This window comes from Sorex fumeus, unplaced genomic scaffold (genome assembly GCF_029834395.1).
Source record: "Sorex fumeus unplaced genomic scaffold, SorFum_2.1 ptg000035l, whole genome shotgun sequence".
NCBI lineage: Eukaryota > Metazoa > Chordata > Mammalia > Eulipotyphla > Soricidae > Sorex > Sorex fumeus.
Window position 1 is genome coordinate 7,096,682 of NW_026606092.1, and position 22,133 is coordinate 7,118,814.

Below are 22,133 nucleotides of genomic sequence, written 5' to 3' on the forward strand. Positions count from 1 at the left end.
ACAGCTTAATGCATGAGTACATCCCCAGCATGGCCCCACAAATGGAACAAGATCCCCATGGCACTGACATCTGGAATTCCCAGCACCACAGTGAAATACAAAGTCTCCAGGGCACTGCAACCAAGAGTGTGAGCACTGCCACTACAGAGCACAACCTTCAGCAAGCAAGCGAGGAAGCACCCCAACCCAGTCTGGGGTCTCTGGTCATCATAATGACTAAGGGAATGGGAAGAGAACCAAATCAATAAACTTGAAATGTTTTAATGAAAACGTTTGGATTTTAACTTATTTTTTTAATTTATTATTTTTAAGTAATGTGTTTTAGATTGCCATTTAATTGAGACAGCCAGATGGAAAAGGTCGAATAGACAGTTGGATATTCAGACAGAAAAGGTCTTTTCAAAAGCTTCAGCTTTGGAAATCATCAACACAGAGACACCAGTAGTTAAGTGATGCAAATAGATAGGCTCAAAAAGGAATATTCTGCTCAGAGAAACTTGCCAAGGACAGCAGTGGGGAGCATCAATATTTCAAGCTAAGGCTGGGGAGGATGAGTCAGCAAAAGAGCTTCTTAAAAATGAGCACAAAAGTAAAAAAAAAAAAAGAATCACAAATACTGTTTAATAACCTTAGGCTTGGCATGGGGAAGGAGTTGAGCTGGAAAATAAAAATAAAAAGTGGCCATCGGAATCAAATAAGACAAAATCTAAAACTTCACAGAATAACTTAATTTACTCATAAGTCAATTCAAAGAAAGATAATAAAGGGTTCATGTAACGTTTGAATGTCTCCAAAACTGTGCTCTAAGGAGAACTGTTCATTATACATTCATGAACACTCCAGTATCAGAAATTTATCACTTTTTAAGCTCCAAATCTTTGGGCAGCACTAAATATTAAAAAATTTCCTTTTCGGAATAAAAATTTTTCTCTTTGTGTCTTTCCACTAACACAACTTTCAAAATACTTCAAGATGTTGGGGCCAGAGTGATAGCACAGTGGGTAGGGCATTTGCATTGCACACGGCCAATCTGTGTTCAATCTCTGGCATCCCATATGACTCCCTAAGCACCACCAGGAGTAATTCCTGAGTACTTACCCAGGAGTAAGTCCTGAGTATTTCGCCAGGTGTGATCCAAAAAGCCATTATATATACGCCCTACCCGCTGTGCTATCGCTCCAGCCCATATATATATATATATATATATATATATATATATATATATGTATATATATATATATATATTATAACAGGGGTTGACTTCATGAAAAACAAGCATCCTACCCACTGTATCTGCTGAAGCCCTAGAATAAATTATTGGATGAAAATTTAATATTCCTTTCTGTTGTTTAATTTTAAATTTAATTAGGTCAATATTCACACAACTCTGCTGAATAACTGTAAGAAAGCAAGAAATACGTAATATCTTTTGAATCCCTTCTAGAACTTGGTTCTATGAGAAACAGATGAAGGTTTTTTTGTAGTAGAAACATCCACTGGAGAAATTGAAAAACCTGGGTTCCTGACCTAGGTCTGTGCTATTTCTGTGTCCTACAGCACTTAGTTGCTAAACTTGAGTTGAGGATCTTATTTATAAAACAAGGTTTTGGATTCAGTATACACTAAGATATTTTTGTGTGTGATTTAAAACTATAAAACTGGACAAGGGAGAAAATTCAAAGTGTTAGAGAGCATGCAATACGTTTATTCCCTGGTACCACACAATCCCTTGAGCACTGTCAGGATCTACACCCTAGGCAAGCCATCCTAGCACCAAGCCAAGAGTAGGTAGGTCCTCAGCATCACAGGGTCTAGCCCAAATTCCCCAAATTAAAATAAAATTGAAAAGTAAATTTAAATGTAAGTGTAATAATAAAATGTAGAAAGAGCAATATCTGGAATGACTGCTCATGACTCTGAGCATTTCTTCAAACTTCATTTTCCTTCTCAAAATTATTGTGCATCTAGAATAAGTTCCTTTGATACCACATTTTCACCTTACTATATATATATATATATATATATATATATATATATATATGTCACTGTCACGGTCCTCCCGTTGTTCATCGATTTTCTTGAGCGGGCCCAGTAACATCTCCATTGGAGACTTTGTTGTTACTGTGTTTGGCATATATATGTATATATATATATATATATATATATATATATATATTTGAGGTGATTTGAAATAAAATGGCCTTGAAATTTTCAACAAAGTAATCTTCCAAATCTTTTATGATTATTTGTTAGGATTTTAAATCTTACCTTTCACAAGAAGCTTTCTCTGAGCCTCTTTTAAAATTTTTTATTTTTGCTATACAATTTCATAGCATGATCTAAGGTGATTCATAAAAGGCAAAGGTAAAGGCCCTCCAGTTGTTCGTCAATTTGCTCGAGCGGGCCCAGTAACATCTCCATTGGAGATTTTGTTGTTACTGTGTTTGGCATATCGAATACAACACGGGCGGCTTGCCAGGCTCTGCCGTGTGGGCGAGATACTCTCGGTAGCTTGCTGGGCTCTCCAAGAGGGGCGGAGGAATCAAACTCGGGTCGGCCATGTTGGCTGCGTGCAAGGCAAACGCCCTACCGCTGTGCTATCACTCTAGCCACAAGGTGATTCATAACTAATTGATAATTTAAACAAATTATTGTCAGTGTTAGATCATTCTATAGGAAATTACTATAATTCAGGCAAAGAACAAGAATTGATAAAATAATATATATTCTAAAACTTCTTATATATGTTCATGGTAGCTCTAATAACTTTAGGGAGAAAGGATTCAATATCCCCCCATTATTTTGCATCATTGTGTTTTAAATGCAGTAGAAAAAACTATATAAAAAGACTCTTCTTTAATGTTATATTAAAAACATCTGTACCCTCAAGAGTTGGAGCCTACTATTTAATTCCCATTAAATTCTGCTGTCTGAATTATCATGTTATTAGGAGGAAAGTCCATTTACAGATATATTTATGTTTTACTTAAAAAGGGATTGCCTGATCGTTCTAATATAATTAATGTTTTCATGAGGTTTTGTCATTAATCAGAATATTAGAAGATTGCATTGTTCAACGCACACCAAGCATTTAGTATCTAATTAGTCTCAGACTGATGTTCTATGGATGCAATTCAGTTCTGCAACCAGGACTACTTCATAGTCTCTTCCCACGCTATCCATGCTCTCACTCAAGAAAAATATTTCTTACACAGAAAAGAGACCAAGAAAAATGTTTGTAAAGTAAATGTAATACAGCATTTTACCCTGAATTTAAATTCTGGAATACATGCAATTTAACTCACATTTCTTTAGGAGCCAGGGCATTTTTAATTTCAATTTAAAAGTGTAAATATTTGAGTATTTAAATAATTCAAATTTTCTTGAATTTTACCTCTGTGTTATTATCAAAGTTAATCACTCAATAAAATGAAGGAAATCATTAAAAAAAGCCACTTATGAGAAAGCTGAGACATACTCATAGAATGCTATGGATATTACAGTGAAATTTTAATTATACAAGTTTAAATTAAAAGAAAAAAGACTTACTTAAGATGTTCAGATGTAAATTTGAACCAGGATAATATAAAAACTAGCATTCTGTTGAGTAGAGCAAGCCCAGTATTCCAAATAGCAAGAGAGAGACATAGTACTGTAGACTTAAAAACTAAGTCTAAGGACAAGCAGATAGCTCAAAGGGCTGGAGCACATGCTTTGAAAGCAAAAGCTGTAAGTTTGATCCGTGGAACCATAGGGTATCCTGAGCACCACTAAAGGCTACCCCTGAATACTGAGCTGGGAGTGGTCCCCTTACCAAAAGCGAAGAAATAAACCAAAAGACACCTCAGTTTAGAGGGTAGAAAGCATGACCACCATGACAGCTGTGCAGGGAGGGGCATAGTCTTGGTACTCAAAGATACTTGAGGGTACCAGAAAGGCAAACAGAAATAGAGAATCTGGGCAGGCACCCCACTTTTCCCTATTGCTATCTTCAATCATCTGCTTCTCCAAGTATTGGCTCATTGCAGGAAACTTGGACTCCATGGTTTATGAGACCAACTCGCTGCAAATTAGAGTGGTGACTCTTCCTGCTCAGATTGACAAGTGCTAAAATACAAATATATATGTAATTGTTCCCATTCTCTCTGACTTTGTGCTTATTTTTCTTTAATTTTTATTTAATTAAAGAACCCTGATTTACAGTTGTTGATAGCTGGGTTTGGGCATACAATATTTCAACATCAATCCCACCACTAGTGTCAACTTCCCTCCACCATTGTCCCATGCACCTTCCTGCACCTTCCACCTTGACAAGCACATTTGAAAATCCTGTGGTTGTTTAGCTCTCATGTTTTCAGTGTTGTTGAGTCTGTGCTTTGAATATAAGCTATAGTACTCTCTCACATCTGTTTCTTTGTTTAACTTGTTTGTTCTGTTTATATTCCACATGAGTGAAATCATGTGACATTGGTTTTTTCCATATGACTTATTGCACTTAGCAGTTTTCTTAGGCCCACCCATGCTATCATAAATGATAAGTCTCATCATTTTATAACTAAGTAGTATTCCACTGTATTTACATGCCGCATCTACTTTATTCCCTTATCTTTTAAAAAATATTCTTAATTAATTTTAATGTAGTGGAGTTCATGCCAAATTCAATCAGCCTAATCAATGGTTGAATAAATAGCAATATTCCTACATTAAAATAAAAAAAATTAATGTAGACAAATGCCACAAATGTAGACAAAATTCTAGAGTTGAAATTAATTAAATAATAAAGCTCCATATTAAAATCAATAAATATAACATTGAATTTTTGATCAGAATGTGTGATATGTGTAGAAAGTAGATAAAGTACCAAACATGATAACCTCTCAGGGTCTGTATTGCAAACCATAATGCCCAAAAGTAGAGAGAGATTATGGGGAATCATGTCTGCCATGGAGGCAGCGGGAGGGTAAGAAAGGAGGGGCATACCAGGAATATTGGTGGTGGGGTGTGTGCACTGGTGGAGGGATGGGTGTTTGATCATTATGTGACTGTAACCCAAACATGAAAGCTTGTAAATATCTCATGGTGATTCAATAAAATTAAATAAATAAATAAATAAATAATCATTTTATTATGTAAAAAAATGAAATTTTAATTTGAAAATTGTTACATCTCATCACAGGGTTGTTAAATTGTCTTTGAATATACTGTGCTGTTTGTGGCTAGATGAGCCTTCAGTATTTTTACTTGTTGAGTTTACTTGGCTTCCGTGTTACTTCCCATCTAATTTGGTATGCTCCTACCGGAACTTCAGTTTTGGGAAATTAGGAGGTTTTGTGCAACCAAACATGTGTCAGAATGGTCCAAAGACTTCAAGATCTATGGTGTAGGCACCGGTGTACCTGAAATTATTCGCAGTTTGGTATCTCTGCAGAGACTATTAGTGAAGTGGTGGAGCTGAACCCTTGGTGTGACTGCGGCAGTGGAGTGTGGGTGTGGCTGCCAGGGTTTCAGCTGGGCAGGTGCTTGTCCCACTGTCTCCCCAGAGCATCCCAGCATTTTCAGCCACAGAAACATAAGTGTCCATAAATTTTAGTGCTTAGTTTGTATGTCCTCAGAGATTTAGTCAGGAGTTGATAGAGCAGTCCCAGTGTGTGAATCAACATCTATTCCCTTATTTTTAAATGTCCTCACTGGTCAGGAACCAGTTTTTTTTTTCACTTTAACTCCCCTTAGAATCTGTTCTCTGTATATCCTCCAATATAGATGCCATAGGAGAATGGGACACATTATGGGCCCCACACATGGGGGAATGGGTACTAAAATACTAGCAGAAATATGAAAGGAGCATAAAATGTTACATAAAGTAGCTATAAAAATAGACAAAAGCTGAGATGGAGCAATAGCACAATGGGTAAGGTGTTTGCCTTGCATGCGAACAACCCGGGTTCAATTCCCAGCATCCCATATGGTCCACCGAGCACTGCCAGGAGTAATTCCCAAGCACATGAGCCAGGAGTAACCCCTGTGCATTGCTGGGCATGATCCAAAAAGAAAAAAAAGTAGACAAAAGCTAGGCAAATAAAGAGAGATTTCCTTTGATTTGATAGAAAGATCTAATGTCAAGTGCTATATAGTCTAGAGTTTTGCCCTACTTGTAAGCTTCAAGTTAGCCTACCATATTTAATGGATGCTTTGAAAAAGGACTAATGACTTCTGGCTCAGAGACAAAAGACTTTATTACTCATTGCACAGCAAGTAGCATGAACATCATGTTGAGTCAAATCCATTTGTCCCTAAAGTCTTAAAGGTATGACACAAAGTTGTGTTTATGGATGTCAGATTCCATACATTGTGGAACCTTGAGTTTAGGATACCCAAATATTTTATAATGGGTATCCTTTTGCCTGGATGTGGGGTTGGGTATGCAGGGAGGGTGGGGGAGACATCATTTTCATTATATTAGACAATAAGCACATCTGCTCTATGATTCAGAAAAAGACATTATCTTCCAAAACTGTTTTTAAAATCTTTTAAAAATATTCTGAAACAAAAAGCATCTTGAAAGAATCGTATAAAATTGTCTCCCAACAGATAAGCTTTGAATTCAAACAACATTTAGCATTTGCTCATATGTGATCTTTCTCTAGACTTTCCTCACCTGAAATTGAGTATAGCACTCAACCCTAACTAACAACCATTTTACAAATCAAATCAACTCTCATGCATGAAAGTGCTCAGTAGCAATACAGCACTCTGTAAACGCAATGGTTTTTATCCTTGGGCATAATATGCCCAAACTTTGTTGCATATTATGAAAGTGAAAGAGGAAATTAACTTTGAACTTTTAAATTAAAAATCAAATACCAATTAATAAAGTACCTATTCAAGTACTAAATACGTTCCAAATTAGACTAGTCGTTATAAAGGTGAATAAGATACAGTCCTTGACCCCAAAACAATCAGACCGGAAAGGAAGCAATCAGAAAGGAAACTGTTCGAGAAATGTTCAGGTGATTGGAATAGTAGCATAGAAGTGCGATATATAGTTATCACTGACTTAAAGAGCTTGGAGGAATCTAAAATTATTAAATCTAGTAATCTCATTTACCAATAAGAAAGTTGATATCTAAAATGTCCGTTAACTCTTTTAAAGTGTTGATGACTATATGGACCATAAGAAATCATGTGGGACTTCCAACATGCAAATCATAAGCTCCAACCTGTGTCCAATCTTCCAAGTCTTGAATTGATTATCCTTTATTTTTTAATATACGTGGGTGCCCTTCCTAAACAATATAGTCAGAGTTTTAATGTTGTCAATTGTCTGTGGCAGTAAGCAAAAGACTAAAGAGAAGAACTAAAATAAATACGGCATAGTTTGTTCTAAATAGCATTTTAAATTAGAATTAGATGATTTTCAATATCTCTGAGAACAAGAACAATGGCATCACCGTCAATAGCATTTCTGAAGGTGAAAAAAGCAAATTTTGCTCATGATAAATGATGAAAATGGTAACTACACAGATAATAATAAATGGCTTTAAATTTTCTAATGAATGACAAGTCAAGTCACTGAAAAAAGCAACCAAAATGTATTCCATATGTAATTAACAACACTTAAACATGACATTGACAAATATTTAATTTATACAATAGCAGAATCACAGCACATGTAGTTTCTAAACCTCCAACTTGCAATAAATTGTGCAAAGATGCTAATACTAATCAGCATACCGTGTCATTTTTGCCTCAATGTTTTGCCTATAACATGTATATATGTATTCATATGTTATACATATGTGTGCATGTTATGTATGACATGATATGTGTATAATTGAGGTTAGGGATGGAAAAGGTAGGTCAAAATATATGCCTCATCCTAAGGATACAACATTATGTTAGAGCTCATGTTTTGTACGCATGAAACCCCCTGTTCATTTCCTAGAGAGCTTTACACACAAACAAATCATTTAAATGAATAAAAATTTATATTCTTTAATGTGATGACTATTCTAAGGAAACCATCCAAAACATAAAAATAATTTCATAAACACATATGACATTTATCATTTACAAATGAGAAAATTGAAAATAATGGGAATAGGGAATGATCCACAAAAGAAAATTCAGAGCAGTATTTGGATACAATATCTGAAAAGTTCTAGAAATGAGGTATAATTAAAGAATAAATTTCAAGGTGGTAAAATTGCTTATGGAAATAAAAATGGTAAATTCGGTTTGGCTGGAGTGTTAAAGCACATGCCCTTTGTGAGTGAGGTCGTATCATCCACACTGTAGGACTCTCGAGCATCACCATGTGTAACCCTGATATCTCCCTCAAAATTGTTTGTTATTAGTAGAAGTAGATTCAATCTGGAAAGATGAAGTGTTCTATAGTATGAGACTTTTACCCAAAGACAGAAAAGAGAGCCAGCAGGACTGGTCCTGGTTGGATGCCTGTCACAGCAGGAGGGGGGTGTGGGGAAGGCAAGGGGGGATTACAATAAAGAAGGGACCACCATGACAATGATAGTTGGAAATGATCACTGGACAAGTACTGAGTGTTGAAAGGAGGCAAAAGAACAGACATGATAACCTTTCAGCACTTGTATTGTAAACCATAATGCTCAAAAGGGGGAGGGAGGGAGGGACGGAGGGAGGGATGGAGGGAGGGGAAAAGCCATTGTGGCAAGAAGGGGTGTGGGAGGAAAAGGGAGGGAAGGAAACTGGGGATGTTATTGCTGGTGGGAAATGTTCACTGGTGAAGGATTAAGTGCAAGAATCTTGTATGACTGAAAGCCAATAATGAACAACATTGTAAATGTGTACCTCATGGTGATTCCATTTTTTTATAAGATCATATGTTCTAAAGACTGGATGAGGATAATGACAAGTGCCATGAAACTTGAAAGTGTTTAAAATGGTGACTTATGTTATTGTTATTTTACTACTATTAAAAAATCAGACACACATTTATGTGTACTATAATTACAATTAAGACATCAAAGTAATATACTTAGAATAAAATCTCACAACTGCCCTTTTATTTTTTTTTATTTTTTTTTTAATTTTGCTTTTTGGGTCACACCCGGCAATGCTCAGGGGTTACTCCTGGCTCTGCACTAAGGAATTACTCCTACTAAGGAATTACTCCTGGCAGTGCTCAGGGGAGCATATGGGATGCTGGGACTCAAACCCGGGTCGGCCAATGCAAGGCAAATGCCCTACCCAGTGTTCTATCGCTCCAGCCCCACAACTGCCCTTTTAAAAAGCCCCCTTCTCCTTTCCTCCCTCCCTCCCTTTCTCTCTCCCCACCTCTCCCTTTCTGCCTTTCTCTTTCTCACTCACACAAGCACAAGGACACTCAGAGAGAATAAATGACAGTTCTTCACAAAAAACTTCCTCCCTCAAACAGAAAAGCACCTATCAATATGTTACTATTGACCATCTTCCCTCTACATTGATTATGTACCTATTAAGCACTTAGAATGAATGCTAAGCCCTGGAATCAATAGAAGCATCTGAGATGTGATTCTTCCTCACAGAGCTTCCAGTCTAAGAGAACCAGCAAAATGAATTCATCTCGTTACTCAACTTTAAGTCAGCTATTTTACTTCTAAGCACTTCAAAGAAATTAAGTAAAATTTCATATTCATACTATTGCAATCTATATTTCTCATACAACTTGCTAGAAAACAAATTACTTTATTCCTTAAACTGACTTCTTAAATCTCATCTCAGTTCATAATTGTTATAGCACAAGGAAACCCAAGAATTGCCAGGACATTGATAACATTGACAAAATATTTTTCAGTGAACTGAGCTTACAAGCATGAGGTCCAGGACATACCTCAGAGAACAAGACACACATGAACACACCTTCTGCTATCAGTAACCTGGTTTAACAAAAAAGAAAGAAAAAGATAAGTCAAGGGCTATGGCAATAGTACAGTGGGCAGGGCACTTGTCCTGCATGTGACCAACCCAGGTTTGATCCTTGGTACCCCCAGTTCCACCAGGAGTAAGTCCTGAGTACGGCTGGGTGTCGCCCCCAAAAACCAAAAAAAATAATAAATAAAAGTAAGAAATTTAACTCCATTGCTAATAAGTTATTACCATACCTTTAAATCATTTTTGGAAAAGTATTCATTATTCACATAGAAAAAGGAAAAAAGAAGAGATAATCACTTCAAGATTATAAATCAAATAAACACACAAGGAAAGCCCCTTTTTTTAAGTCCATCCTCTCACTCATAATAGCTAGTCTAGAGGAACACAAATTAAGGCATCAGAGCAACAATTTTAATATTTAAATCTGAAAAGTAAATAATTATTATTAAATTCCAAAGATGATTTGCAACTAAAATTGATCTTGTATGCTAGGATACGGTCATGTTTAATATAATGTCTGCTGTGAAATAGATTTATTTCTTACAGTGTTAGGAGTATACCAAACTTGTATTACTGTGTGAGTAACAGAAAAGATTTGTTCTTGTGACTGGAGAGATAGTACTATGGTAGGGCTCTTGCCTTGCACACATCCAAAACCGGGTTTGATCCCTGGCATCCCATATGGTCCCCTAAGACCCACCAGGTATATATTCCTGAGTGCAGAGCCAGGAGTAACCACTGAGCATTACCAGCTGTTGCAAAAATGAAAAAAGAAAAAATGAGAGAGAGTGATTTAAGAGATTTGTTCTTTCCAAAAATAGAAAACTAAAAACCTAATCAAACACTAGGCAAAAATTCTGTGATCTCATTAAGGAAGCTTTGAGACCAGAATTAGAGTCAGTGACCAGGCATACACTATGTAACAAGGCCAAATCTGCCACAGGAAAGCACTAGAGGCCTCCTCCCATTTCTCCATGCATGGAATGAAATTCAGTAGTGAAAATGGCTCACAAATAAAACTTCAGTTATAAAGAAATGTACGATCTTAGGGCCGGAGAGATAGAACTACCTTAGGGTAAAGCAGTTGCCTAGCCATGGCCAACCTAGAAGACGAGAGGAGACGGGAGGGAAGAGATGGGGAGGAAAGGACAGGAGAGGAGAGGGCCCTGTTCTAGAACATGCATTTGCATATAAAAAGTTAAGAAATACTAATCTAAAGGGATCCACCTGATGGTCATGGAGAATATCATGCTAAGTTAAATGAGTCAGAAAGAGAGGAACAGACATAGAATGACTGCACTTATTGGTGGAATATAAAATAACATAACATGAGACTGACACCCAAGGAGAGTAGACATAAGGGCCAGGAATACTGCTCCATAGTTGGAAGCCTGTCTCATCAGCTAGTGGAGAAGGCAGCTGGAATAGAGAAGGGATCACTAAGTCAATGATGGTTGGAGGAATTGTTTGGGATGGGAGATGTGTGCTGGAAGTAGATAAAGGACCAAACATGATAGCCTCTCAGTATCTGTACTGTAAACCATAATGCCCAAAAGTAGAGAAAGAGTATGGGGGAAATTGTCTGCCATAGAGGCAGGGGGAGAGTTGGGAAGGCGGCAGGAATACTGGGGATATTGGTGGTGGAAAATGCGCACTGGTGGAGGGATGGGTGTTCCATCATTATATGACTGAAATTCAAACATGGAAGCTTTGTAACTGTATCTCATGGTGATTCAATAAAAATAATAATAATAATTTAAAAAATAAAAATAAAGAAATTCATCTATAAATCCCGTTGCACATATTTAACACAAGTCACAATTTAAACTTCTACATTCCCAGCACATCATTTTTTTTAATTTAACATTCTTTCCTTTTATTTACTTAATTTTTGGGCTTTGAGCCTCTCCCTAAGTGCTCAGGGACTACTCCCAGATGTCTGTTCAGGAGTCATCCTGACAGTGCTCAAATCTACAAACATGTTCATTGGCCCACATACAATAATTTATAAATATTAAACTTTTATATAAGACATCTGTACATCTAAGTTTTCTTCTCCTAATCAGAAAATTTGGCAACACCAGGCTCACATTTCAACATGGCCATAAGCAGAGTAAGTGGGGTAACTATCCCACTTATATACTGGCCAGAGTCTTCACCATTCCCTGAGGTCTCATCAACAATGGAGCTGAGGCTGAGGGTTAAAAGTCATTTGTCATCTATTTGGTCTCATATCAATGATCTCAATTCTATCCACCAGAATTTATTCTTTCAGATACACAGTTCAGGAAAAGAAGCTAATATTTTTATTATACCTTCTTTGATCATAGATCTTATGATACTGGCATTAATTTAATGAATAATATGCTACTCTACCTAAAATAAATATGACAATATTTTGTTTCATAACTCATTCCAAATCAGACACTTAAACTATTTCTTCTCGGAACTTAACTTTATCATTTTAAACAAGAACTATTATCAAGGGCAGTTACAGCACAATACATAGTTGACCACTCCCCCAGATTAAATTCAAAATGTAAGGTAATACGTTGAAATAGTAAGGGCAAGTGGTATCTTTGTCTTTTTGTTCACTAAGTCATCCCAAACACCAGAGCGAAGTGTTTAATAGATATGTGTTGAACAAATGAATAAATCTTTACAATGATTATAAAGTTACATAAATTCACACAAAGATCTTGAATGTTTAATTATAGAAAGGTATATGAATACTATTCATTTGTAGCTTATGTATGTTTGCGTGAACAAAAACCATTTTCTTTCAGTGATAATTAAAACTGGCAATAAAGATATGTAACTCTAACTAGCTTTTTACATGACCAGTCACGATTTGTTTTACGATAAGATTAATAACAAACTAGGTAAAATGGATAAAGTCAATTAAAAAGTTTAGTTTACTCTATATTATGCCCCCATATCTACTCTTGAGTCTAAACAATAATCACCCACTTCATCTCACCATAATCATCATCATTCAGCCAATCTTACAAAACTGGACAACTTCACCACATTACTTATTTATGGAACATTTAATGGTGTCCCAGAAATCAACATACCCAATTGCCCTTGGTTTCCTAAATAAAAAACATATTCCTACAATATTATTGCACTTCCAATGTCAGGATGGTTAAAAGGTATAAACATGGTGGGGGGGGGGTGGATTTTTTTTTAATTACCTTGAAAACCTGACTGAAAAACTACATTACTGTGAAACTGAAGCACACATACACAAACAAAAAATGATTTTCTGTTACTGTTATTTATTGACAGAATTATGAAAGCATCTCCAGAGCTCTTGCCACTATACCACACTGGTTTTATAATAGTCATTATCAAAATGTATCTGCTAACCAAAATGCAAGCCAATGAATTTTGACCACTCAACAAATGATGTGATGAACAAACAGATCTCCAAATAGCAAAGTCTAAATTCTGGCCCAAATTGGGTATTATTTATAAACACACCAATAATCCATCTAAAAGGAGTTTGCAGTAATGCTAAATATGTATCTCAGACACTACTCTCATATAACATTTCAAGAACTAAAGCTGATTAAAAATAGTTAAAAATGTTCCTTGAACTTTAAAGCTGCCCTCTGTGGGACCTCTGTGTTACAAAGTGTGAGATTTAGGTGACCTTTCACACCCCTTTTCCTCTGGATTGTCTGACAGGAAGGTGGCTCCTCTTTCTCCTTTCTCCTTGTATACAATAAAAGAGAATTAAAGTCAAAGCTGTTCCAGTCCATTCGACTCAAGTTTCTGAGAAAACTATAAATAAAGGCAATGGTATTTTATTGCTATGTATATGTCTGATAACCATTCAAAGAAGGAATTTACTGAACTCTGCAGCACCAGACTAATTTGCATATATACCCTAGGAAAAATAAAAATAAACCAACAAATAATGGAAACAATAACCATTTTTCCCACTTTAGATAAATTTGGAATTGCTTTTTAATTGATACAAATTAATAAAATTTTTTCAAGTAATATGGATTGACCAGTTCTTGAATTCTTTTTTTTTCTGTCATATAGAAGTTCTGAATTCTTGATTGCTATGACTAGTCATAAATTACTGTATCAGTACATAAAGCTCTATTATTTAAATAGATCAAGTTTTGGTACTGTAGAAAGCCTCCCCTCTTTTTTTTTTTTAATTTTTATTTATTTATTTATTTATTTATTGAATCACTGTGGGAAAAGTTACAAAGCTTTCAGGTTTATGTCTCAGTCATGCAAATATCAAACACATTTCCCTTTACCAATACTTATTTTTTACCCTGAAGAACCCCAATAAAACCCCACCCCCCACCCCTCCCCGTCCCTGTGAGGCAGATGAATTCTAGTTAACACTCTATCTGCTTTGATTAGATTCATTATTTCATTAAGATTCACCACTATTATTTAGAGTTTACCCCCCCCCCAAATCAGACATGCTGAAAAAGCATTGTGAAGTGATTTGCTTTCTACAGCTGGGTTCAAGAATTAAATGTTGGTTTTGGATTTCTGCTATTTTACCTATTGACCCTGGAAGTATTTCTACTGAAAGTCAGATAGTTAAGAAATTGGTTTCTGTGTTCTGGAGTCGTGGCCGTGCTGGAGAGCCGCTCGCGGGAGGCAACCGGTGGCCTTGGTAGGGCGTGAAGGGCGGAGCGAAACGCCCCCCTTCCCATGAGGTTTTAGTCACCCCCACACTCCCGGCTCATACCTGCTGTCCACAAGGCTCCCATGTGGCCGCCATCTTTCTTTCCAGAGAGGAGAGGGCGAATGGGGCAACACCCTTTCCCCTCCGGCAGACTTGCTGGGCTGGATCAATGCATAGTCCGTTCACTTTTCTGCTCCAAGCTGCTGGGTTCTGCATTAAGTCCTTGTGCTTCTAGGGCCATGGCCGTGCTGGAGAGCCGCTCGCGGGGGGTGACTGGTGACCTCGGTAGGGCATGAAGGACGGACCGGAACGCCCCCTGACCCATGAGGTTTTAGTCGCCCCCACACTCCCGGCTCATACCTGCTGTCCACAAGGCTCCCATGTGGAAAGCCTCCCCTCTTGAAGAGTATTCTAACAAAGCCTTCATGTTCTATTAGATGCCTGAGGTTTTTGTTAAGAGTCCTATGACCATGTAACACTTCTTTTTTTCATATAACACTTCCTTAGTTGTCTGTTTGGTTTACCCTAATCCTTTAAAAAAAAAAGATGGGGTCCCATTACAGTTGATAGGATGCTTCAGCTGACAGCTGACCCAGGTTTGATCCCCAGCAACATATTTGGTCTCCCCCGCTCCCCAAGAATGATCTCTGAGCACAGAGCCAAAAGTAAGCCCTGAGCACTGCTGGGTGTCGCCCCAAAACCACGTAAAAAAACCCGAAACAAAAAGATTATGATGCCAAGGTGAAAAAAAAGACTAGGACAAATAATGTACCTTGCTTTTTTTCCTTCTTCATATAGTCTTTTTCACAGTAGAGCAAGAGAAAACAAGTCAATTAACTTTGTCCAATATTTAATTATAATTCTCACTAGAATCCCTAATAAAACATTTTTTAAAAAAATAGTAAAACCCAACCAGACTCAAATAACACATAGAACAATGACCATATCTGTAGCACTGTAGCACTGTCCCCTCGTTGTTCATCGATTTGCTCGAGCAGGCACCTGTAACATCTCCATTTTGAGACTTATTGTTACTGTTTGGGGCATATCAAATACTCCGTGCAGGTGGGATACTCTTGGTAGCTTGCTCGGCTCTCAAACCTGGGTCGGCTGCATGCAAGGCAAATGCCCTACCTGCTGTGCTATTGCTCCAGCTCAATATGACCATATATAGTTACCATATCTAGTATCTGTAATTTTGAATGATGGTTTTTTTACCAGAAAGAAACGTTCTCCTTATAGTTCAGACCATTCTGCCCTCAAATATTTAATTACAAATAACAAATAGACTTTTCCAAAACATATTCTGTCACTGTATATAAATATATCTTCATAAAAACTTGCTTATAAAGAACCCCATAATCTGTCCAAAGAAAGTCAAATGTTTTTCTTTATTATTAAACTCAATAGAAAGCACCATATGTAGCAAAAAGATGCCATATACAATTAACACAGAAAACTGAAAGGTTTCAAATCTTTGCATGACCTTTGAAAAAGGTTAACATAGTTGCCTATTCACACTGTATAATGTGCAATTATGACTCGTGACTAGTTCATAACAGAAAGAAAAATTGAAAAGAAACATATACATATTTAGTAAAACAAACCTTGCTTGCTTACAAAGCTACCTTGCATACTCTAAGTTTTATGTGAAAAGTTGGCTTTGCCTAGCGCAAGGCAATAAAAAGAGCAAAGGAGATTTGTTTAGTTGCTTTCCTTCTTTTTGTCAAAGCACTGAATTCAGTCTACACCATAATTGCTAAGATGCAACATTATCACATTATCCAATCTTTCCGCAAAGAGTTTTCAAAATCTACTCCATAAAAGAAGCAATATAAATATAAATTGAATTGAATGACAACATTTGCACTATTGACAGGGGAAAGAGAGATATACCTTCACTAACTGGCTATTCGGGGAAAATTATAAAACAATTACAGCTACAATGAAGTAATTTGGGAGATCCAAGGAAGTGATTAAAAAGGCGTTATCTAACATAAGCATATAAGCTCGGATTCTTAGTTACATGTCACGCCCCATATGAATCACTGTCAGTAAAATAAAATATTCTCCTGAGAGCTTATATAGTATTCACTTTCCATCTGAATCCCAAGCAACCTGAAAGCCATATTTTCTAATAGTAATAAAAATCAACTTCTAAATAAGCCAGAATTTTCACTAATTCAAATAACTAACTTATCTATCATAGCACAGGATGAAATCCATCACATACATGTGTTATACACGCTGGAAATAGGTAGCTTTTAGGAATTCAACATAGATTTGAAGTATGATATGATTTTGTTTCTGGGAAATATGTAATTCAATTTATCAACCAGAATAGCATGGATCTAATATAATGCATTGTTTATGTTTTTACTTTGAAGGCATGTACTTAATAGAGGGCATACAGATATATTTAGTGCTAAAAATATGTTGAATTTCCAGTCATTGTGCCAATAAATGCATCACAAACCATTACTACATAAAGGATAATATCTATTTGTTCTGACTTTGTAGTCTCATAAATAAAAATATCTCACCACCCCCCAAGAGAGAACATACAGCACATTACAGTGACTCAAACAGTAAGACTCACCTATAAACAATCTTGCTAACCTATTTATATAATTTCACAATAGATTAAACTCATGAAAGACAGTGAAAACATATGTACTTAAAAATGTAGACATTTTAAGAGCCAGGGCAATAGTACAGTGGGTAGGGAGCTTGCCTTGCAAGTGTCTGGGCTGAGTTTGATCCCTGGCACCCCATATGGTTCCCTGAGCCCACTAGGAGTAATCCCCAAGCTCAGTGCCAGAAATCAGCCAGGTCAAGAGAGGGAAAAAAAAAGGGAGACATCTCATAAAGTTGTTCTTAACTCCTTTAACACAGACTTGTTTTTTACACAGTTCTCATTAAAGGTACATTTTTATTTATATATTTTAATTTTTAAAAAGTACACATAATCACATAATCTAGACGCTAAAACAGTATCACTTAAAAGTACATTTAAATGCTACTTTCTTCATTTCCAGTAGCCTAATGACTTCTTAGATTTTTGGTTAAAAGTAGAAGACAATAATTATCTGTTCTGTTGGATTGATAAGGACATTGAATCACTGTACTAATAGAATTACTTTCTAAAAATAACCATAAATAAATATACGTGTGTGTGTGTGTGTGAATGTGAGTGCTGGATAAAACTAAAAAACAAAAATAAACTTCCAAGTATTTACTTCCTAGGCCCACTTTCATCTCGTCCTACTTCATAGTGTTCTCCAAACCTAAGGTCAAATTGTTATCCAAAAAGACTCAATGTTGTGAAATAACTCCTCCTCCTCTAGGAGTAGGATCTAATGTGGCCCAAATAGTTTAAAATAAAATTAACCAAAGAATTTTTGTACAACATGGCAAGCTTACCGTGTTACATGCCTTTAAAAATTAATGGTTTATTATATATATCATATGGAATATTATGAAAGCATTTGGAACATACATGAGGTTGATTCAGCTAGTCTGGCCTTCATATCTAGTCACAGTCTGTGTCCATTCATTTCTTTTTTGTTTTGATGGAGCCTTACTATTAATAGATTGATGAATTGCATTTGGAAATGTCAGGCATAGATCAAAGGCAACCACAGTAGATAGTAATTTTATTTCAACTTACCATTTTTCACCAAGAAAACTAAACTGTGCTGCACAGTAAAGTTCCTTATTTTTACTTGAATTTTCAATGAACAAGACAGCTGCAGAATAATGTGACTTAATGAGGCATCCCTAATAAAATACTGCAGAAGTAAAATCAAGGCCACTAAACTGTTTGCACTCTGGTTATTTCATCTTCTCAAATATATTAGAAATAACAGATGACACTCCGCAACATTCCTACTTTGGGACACCCATTAGTGAGGCAAACATTCACCCATGCACAGCCTACAAATGAACTTAGATCTAATGGTACCTTTGATCAGGGACTAGGTAAGAAGTACCCGGGAAATGGGAGAGAGGCACAAGTCACCCTTCCTGCCGTGGGTAAATAAATCAACTGTAAAATGTATCTTCAACATTTTAATACTCAAATACATGGGGTAGAATGAGTAATCATTAAAATATGAAAGTTACTGGATGCTGGGTGACTAAAATTTTCTGATAATGAAATATCTTCTATAAAATCTTCTATTACCCCTAAATTTCATCACTATAAAATTTCTTAAAGGAAAAGTGGTCATGTCCAAAAATAGGTCTTTTTATGGCTGTGTCATCACATTTTTATAACTTGGATCTTAGAAAAGATTATAATGCAGTCTAGGAGCAAATATATCTTATCTGACATAAATACATCTCAATGAATCTTCGTTCTCTAATTTGTCATTGTTAAAATAGCCAATAATACTGCTCAGATACAAAGTCACACGTAATCAGAAACCTTAGATTCCCTTCATCACAACTTGTATGTAGCATGATAGGTACTTGCTTTAATGCCAAGGGTTTTTTTTTTTTTTGGTTCTTCTTTAAGGACATATCATGAAGATATAAGTGGGTGTATAGTTATTAAATTGTACTGAAGGCAAGAAAGGGATAAATATGTCTCAAAAAATGTCTGATTTGAATACAACAAGATCCTAAACTTGTGATCTGCCTCTTAAGAGTCACCTGTCTAAGCAGTGCAATGTCAGTTGACTATAACATTGCTCTCCGTTTTACATCTACAAATAATACACCAAATTTATTCCACTGCAAATTAAGAAAATGAAAACAATCGCCAATGTGGCTACAGATGGTCTGAAAAACTAGGACTGAGTAAAGGTCAACCTGTAAACAATTGACCTGGGATGATATCCAGAGCAGAACAAAGTAGAAAAAGAGACAAATCTTTTTCAAAGACAAATCAAAACCTGTAAGATTTTAGATGCCAGTTTTGAAACTACAAAGTTTATCTGGGTGAGAGTGCATTGGATAAGCAATTAAATGCAAATAGTCTTAATACTCTGGTTTTTAAAGGCCACTGAAGTGGTTTTAATCTTCTTTGCTGGTTATTGCAATTTGGCACTTCACACAGAAATGTTAAATTACTCATTTATCTTAACTTACTTTTTCCTACAGGATTAGTTTTAAAGTATTCAAAGTGTAAGTTAGAACATTGATGCCTGAAACATGCAGCTGGAAAGATCAGGAACCCGATAATTATCAACAGTCACTGAAATTCATTCTGCCCCTAGGGGTCTTTAAACAGTGAGTAGTTTGGAGGTACTTTTCACAGGTAGGTTGGTTAGATTTGGGTCTGTTTTTCTTGCAGAATGGCTTTGCAGAATTCAGAGGAGGATTTAACACTCACAAAACAAGGATTTAGGTATTGGGTCTCTTTGGGTCTTTGTTTTTCTGTCTTACTGGCACAAGCCATAGTCTCCCTACACCCCTACACGGGGCAAAGACTGCCTAGGAGCCAAGGTAGTAACTACCCATAAAATTTCCAAGGCTTCGGGCGGTTCTTTAACGCCGGGACTGGCAGCGGAGACTTGGCATTGGAACCGAGCTTCCACCCCGGGCTCCGCCAGCGCCTGCATTCTGCATTTCAAGTAGAAACCAGACAGCTCAGTCTCCAATTCTAGGAGAAATAGGGCGACGGATCTCAAACTTTCTCTTGCAGTTTCTGGAAATAACACATTCCCCAGTGGCGTGTGAAAATGAGTGGCCTAAAGAAAACATTTCTGGGCGCGAACCCGGTCTTTGGGAACTGACAGGAGACTGCACAGCAAAGGAACCAGACCAAAACCAGTGCACTAATAGTCAGATCGGGAAGACATCTATCCGGGAAGAAGTGCAAAACCTTCCATTTCTCAAAGGAGTTCTTTTTTTCTGAACGCCTGTGCGCAAAAGTGACCCTTCTCAGGCTTGCTCCTATCCTGGCACAAAGCCTGGGTTCTCAAAGCTACATAAACCTTTAAACTGTTGGGGGAGTCCGCAAACTTAATTAAGATGATTCTTCATGAAAATAGAGGTGGCAAGGTCTCCGAGAGGCACTCATCCTCTGCACACGGGGCCAGGGATGAACTCATCAGAAGTGGACCGAAAGTGGGGGTTCACATAGGCGACCCCACACGTCCCACGGATCCTCCCCTGGCAGTGACCCCCTCGCCCCCCAGTTATTAGGAGTTCAATATGGTTGCCCGGCAGCGTTGGTTTGTTTGAGGGAAACAAATGATAACCCACTTCCCCCTTCGGCCGGGTTGCTAGTGTGAAAAGGGGGAGAGAAAAAGAAGCAAAGGGAGGAGGGCGGCACCGCGCTCAGAGTCTCCTGCTAGCTCCGATCCGCGCCCCTGCAACCCCGCCCGCTAGGGAGCCACCGGACGCCGTACCAGCACCCGCTCTCCCCTCTGCCTTTTGGGGGAGAGCCCCCTCATGCAGTCCTCCGACTCCAGCAAAGGGGACTAGGGCATTCCGGCCCCGGGTACCGCCAATGCCCCAACCGCCGGCGCCCGGGCGGCCCACCGCGAGGCTCGCACCTACCTGCAGCCCGGCTTCCCGGTGGAGGCAACACCTAGCGATGCTCCGGCAGTTTCCGCGGGCCAGCGCCAGCCTTATCGCTCTTGCATCGCTTCCAAGATGCCAATCCGCCGTCACCATGCAGGGGCATAAGGAACCCCAGTCTGGCGGTGTGTGTCTGTGTGTGTGTGTGTGTGTGATCGCGAAGGGCGTGCGACTGTGGCCCTGAGCGTGCGTGTGTGCGCGCGCGCGCGTCTTGCCCCCTCGGATGGCAAAGAGGAATCAGGAATCTCTTAACACCCGAACTGGAGTTCCCCACCTAGCGCGCGGTGGAAGGTGGAGTGCGGGATCCTAGTTCCCTTTTTTCCGCCCTCGTTATTCCGCCGGTTAAAGTCATTAAAAGATTGGTGGACCGAGAAGCCGCCAAAGTCCAGCAGCTCGCGCCCGAGGTCGCCGGGCGCCCTCGCCGGATGGGGCGCCGCGCTCGGCTCCCGCGACTGCAAGGATCCAGGAGTCACCGCTCTTATTCCGTCTCTGATTTGTTTGCTCTTAACGCCCAGTAAGACTTTCCCTCTCGCCTCCGTAGGCTGCCCCTGTTATACACTTACATATGCACACATCCCTCCTCGTCTCCCACCCAACCGCCCCTTTTCCCCCCTCTCCCTCTCTTTTTATCTCTTTCTCTCTCCGGGGAAAGGCAATTTGGACAGAGCAATTCACCTCCAAGAGAGCAGTCTGCCGCCGACTTGTCGGGTGGCCTGGCTCGTTTAAGTCCGGGTGCCCAAGCTGCCGGTGCCGGAGTTGCTGGGTACGTTCGAGGGAACAAGGAGAGTCTCAGGCGTCCTCCTCCGCTCGAAAGACTCCCAGGACGGCGTCTCCAGTGCTCCTGCTCCCGCGGCTAGCAGAGAGGTGCCCGCTTGTGCCCTCTCCGAGACTTTGAGCCGGGTCCCGCTTCCTTAGCAGCAACTCCGGGCCAACAGCAACCCCTCGATGCCGCCTCCAAGAGCTGCGGACAGAGCCCGGAGCAGCGTCGCCGCGGCCAATCTAGGCATCCTGCGTTACCAGGCAAGAAAATTCGCCGCTGTGTCCCGGC

General features: G+C 38.4%; 1 protein-coding gene across 4 annotated transcripts in view; it reads right to left on the reverse strand.

The window, feature by feature from the left end:
- Positions 1-21,284, reverse strand: part of TAFA2 (TAFA chemokine like family member 2) — a 661,692-nt gene extending 640,408 nt beyond the window's left edge. For 2 of the 4 annotated variants that reach the window (XR_008792946.1, XR_008792947.1), the window contains exon 1: positions 21,065-21,282. The gene's annotated coding sequence lies outside the window, so the exon portion shown is untranslated. Of the gene's footprint in view, positions 1-21,064 lie in introns of all 4 variants that reach the window. The other 2 variants (XM_056117590.1, XM_056117589.1) reach the window with 2 other exon arrangements.
- Positions 21,285-22,133: the final 849 nt, after the last annotated feature.